This window comes from Antechinus flavipes, chromosome 5 (assembly GCF_016432865.1).
Source record: "Antechinus flavipes isolate AdamAnt ecotype Samford, QLD, Australia chromosome 5, AdamAnt_v2, whole genome shotgun sequence".
Taxonomy (NCBI): domain Eukaryota; kingdom Metazoa; phylum Chordata; class Mammalia; order Dasyuromorphia; family Dasyuridae; genus Antechinus; species Antechinus flavipes.
This window is the reverse complement of record NC_067402.1, coordinates 286,405,689-286,410,107: the sequence shown is the minus strand read 5'-3', so window position 1 is coordinate 286,410,107 and position 4,419 is coordinate 286,405,689.

Below are 4,419 nucleotides of genomic sequence, written 5' to 3'. Positions count from 1 at the left end.
ATTTCCCATTACTGGAGTGTCCTCTCCTAGAACCCATCCCATCACTTAGCCCTAAAGTGACTGATTGACCACATAGTAGTATCAGCTGTTGTACTTGGGCATCCCTTCCCCAAAAAGAAACTTGACTAGAGTAACTGTTGTACTTTCCTTTTTCTAATTAAAAATTAAAATATTTATAATATATAAAATATATTGTGTCTATATAGATATATTTATTATATATACAAATAAATGTATACCTATTTCAAATATTTATTAGCATTCTTTTCTTTTTAAATTTGAGTTCCTGATTCTCTCTCTGACTGACACCTTCCTCTACTCATTGAGAAGGCAAACAATATATCAATTATACATGTGAAATCATGTGAAACACATTTCCATATTGGTCATGTAAGCCAAAAAAGCAAAAAATAAAATAAAAAAAGAAAGAAAGAAAATTATATCTCAATTTGCACTCAGGGATCATCCGTTTTCTCTCTGGTGGTGGAAAGTACTTTTTCATCATGAGTCCTCTAGAATTATCTTAGATCATTATAATGCTAAGAATAGCCATCCAATTCACAGAATTATCATACTTCTGTTCCTGTGTACAATGTTCCCCTGGTTCTGCTCACTTCCCTTTCCATATAATTCACATAGATACTGCCATGTTTTTTTCTGAAACTATCCCTCTCATCACATACCACATCTTGTCCAGCCATTCACCAATTGGTGAGTATCCCTTTGATTTCCAACTCTTTGCCACTACAAAAGGTACTGCTAGCAATATTTTTGTACATATAGGTCATTTTCTTTTATCTTTGGTCACTTTGGGATACAGACCTAGTAGAAGTATTACTGTCAACAAAGAGGAGGCATTTGAAATAGCCTATTGGGCACAGTTCCAGATTGTTCTCCAGAATGGTTGGACCAGTTGACTACTCTACCAACAGTTCATTAATACACCTATTTTCCCTCATCCCATCGACATTTGTCATGTCTAATAGGGTGAGGTCGTACCTTAGAATTGTTTTAATTTGTCTTTTTCTAGCCAATAATGAATTAGAACATTTTTCTCATGTGATTATATTTTTTATTTCTTCTTTTGAAAATTGCGTATTCACATCTTTTGACCATTAATCGATGGGGGAATAACTTATTTTTATTTATTAATTTGACTCAGTTCCCTATATATTTGAGAAATGAGGCTTTTACTAGAGAAACTTGTAGAAAATTTTTATATTACTTCATTATTTATGGTATCTTTTAGCAAAAATGTAGTTTTCCTGATAATCTTCCCTCTTTGGACCAATTTTAATAAGACTGAAGTTCAAGCATTGTTCATTATCCCCATTTCTCCCTTCACTTTTTTCTCCCTGAAGCGATTGGAGTTAAGTGACTTGCCCAGGGTCATACAAGTTAAGCAGTGTTGAGTGCCTGAGACCATATTTGAACTCAGATCCTCCTGACTTCAGGGCTGGTGCTCTACCCACTGTGCCACCTAGCTGCTCCTCCCCCTTCACTTTAAAAGCCCTTCCATACCTGTCTCCTTTATGGGAAAAAACTTCCCCATTCTATTTCTCCCTTTCCATTTCCCCCACTTCACCCCTCTTTCTCATCTCTGAAATCTTTTTATGTAGATCATCCCAATCTAATCAACTCACACCCATATCCTCTAATCTGTGCAGTCTCCTTCTAATTGCTCTTACCGTATAATCATAAAGCTCTTAGGAATTACATATATCATGTTCCTTTACATGAATCTAACCAATATAACTTTATTCAATTCCATGATTTCTCACTTGTGTTTACCTTTTTATTTTTAAAGTCTTGTGTTTGAAAGTCAAATTTTCTATTCAGTTCTGGTTTTTTCATCAGGAAAATTTAAGTCATCTATTTCATTAAAATCCATTTTCCTCCTGAAGAATTATAATCAGTTGTGCTGGTTAAATTATTCTTGATTGTGATCCTATTTTATTTTCCCTCTGGAATATTATATCCCAAGCCCTCTGCCCCTATAATATGGAAGCCACTAAATCTGTGTGATCCTGTCTGTCACTCCATGATATTTGAATTGTTTCTTTTTGGATGCTTGTAATATTTTCTCCTTGACCTGAGAACTCTGAAATTTGGTCATAATATTCATGGGAATTTTCATTTCAGGAGGTGATCAATGAAGTCTTTCAATTTCTGTTTAACACTCGGTTCTAGAATTTCAAGGCAATTTTCCTTGATGATTTCTTGAAATATGTCTAAGATCTTTTTTTTATCATGATTTTTGGGAGTTTAATAATTCTTAAATTATTCCTCCTTGATCTGTTTTCCAGATCAGTTGTTTTTCCAAGGAGATATTTCATATTTTCTCCTGTTGTTTCATTCTCTGGACTTTGTTTTATTGTTTCCTTTTCATGAAGTCATTAATTTCCACTTGCCCAATTCTAATTTTTAAGGAATGATTTTCTTCAGTGAATTTTTGTACTTCTTTTCCATTTGATCCATTCTCTTTTTAAAGGAGTTCTTTTCTTTGGTGAATTTTTGTATTTCTTTTTACCATTAAGCCAATTCTGCTTTTTAAGGTGAGTTTTTTGTTTTGTTTTTAGTATTTTTTTGTGCTTCTTTTACTAACCTGTTAATTCTCTGGTGTTCAGGGAGGACTAATACATCTGGCATGAGGGCTTGCCTTATCCACCTTTAGTGTCCATTTGTCACCCAACTTTCACCTGCAACTCTAAGAAGCTGTAGCATGTGTATCAGCTATAATCCTGGTAGGACCATCTCGTTAGACAGGATAAACTAGGTTAAGGATAACCAGCAGGACTCTAAACTAAAGCGAATCAGGGAGTTGTCTACCCAAGCATGTGAAGACTTTCCCCAGCCCAATGGGCAGATGAGAACGATTTGTTTCGATGGTCAGTAAGATGACTGAAGTGGGTGTGGTGGAGTGTTTAGAACTTGGACAGACATCCCAGTCCAAATTCCAATTATTCTAGAAGAAAGAGTGGGACTGATGACTTTGTGCAACTTGGCTTAACTTAAATCCAGACCCAGAACTGGGTTGGCTCTGGAGTTGGGAAGTCCTGAATTCAAATCCTACCTCAGACACTTAAACACTTCCTACTGTGTGATATTGGGCAGCTCACTTAACCCCAACTTCCTCACCCCCCCAAAAAAAATTGGTAAAGAGGAAGAGACAGAGACTATCACGCTCATAAACATGGATTAGAATTAGGAGCACTTGACGCCATGGACCTGATGGAGATGAAAGAGGGCTTGGGGAGGCAGGAGTTCTAGGTCTTATTTTTATAGTTTTTTTGGGGGAGGACTAGACTAACTTTTCTGTGCCACTTTGGAGTTAGCCATTAACATATGCAAATCATCTCAGAATTATTGGTAAAACTTTTAAAGTATGAGCATCTTTTTGATGTTCTGCTATGGAGGTCTGCAACTTGTCTGGGATTTATAAATAGAACAAATGTGTATAAATTTGTATAGGACCAGAAGATCCTGACAGAGCAACCCGATGGCTTCTCCTGATTCAGCACATACTACCAGGATGTGAATTTTGGTTAATATATGACATAGTTTATAAATTTTGCTCCTTTCATCTTTGAGCCCCTTTGTTCATGACTTCCTGGTTCCCCTCTGCAATCTAATTTCCTGCTATTGACTCCTTCATACTGGCTATTTATAAAGCTACTGCACAGACTAGAGGGAAAGGTATGGAAGGAGCTTGAGGGAACCAGAACAAGATGCAATTTGAACATAATGTATAGGAGGCTTTGTTAATCTGAAAGAGCCACATGTCAACTGATCAAAAATATCTGTTTCTTATATCCATATGAATGTAACAACTTTATTTCTTTTTTTAAAAAAAAATTTTATTATAGCTTTTTATATACAAAACATACGCATGGGTAATTTTTCAACATTGACCTTTGCAAAAACTTCTGTTCCAACTTTTCCCCTCCTTCCCTCCACCCCCTCCCCTAGATGGCAGGTAGTCCCATATATGTTAAGTATGTTAAAGTCTATATTAAAAACACTATATGTATACATATTTATGCAGTTATCTTATTGCACAGGAAAGATTGGATTTAGAAAGAAGGTAAAAATAACCTGAGAAGAAAAAACAAAAATGTAAGCAAACAATAACAGAAAGAGTAGAAATGCTATGTTGTGGCCCACACTCATTTCCCAGTGTTCTTTCTCTGGGTGTAGCTGGTTCTGTTCATTACAGATCAATTGGAACTGAATTGGATCCTCTCATTGTTGAAGGGAGACAGGTCCATCAGAATTGATCGTCGTATAATCCTGCTCTTGCCATGTACAATGATCCTCTGGTCCTGCTCATTTCACTCAGCATCAGTTCATGTAGGTCACTCCAGGCCTTTCTGAAATCCTCCTGCTGGTCGTTTTTTACAGAACAATAATATTCCATAA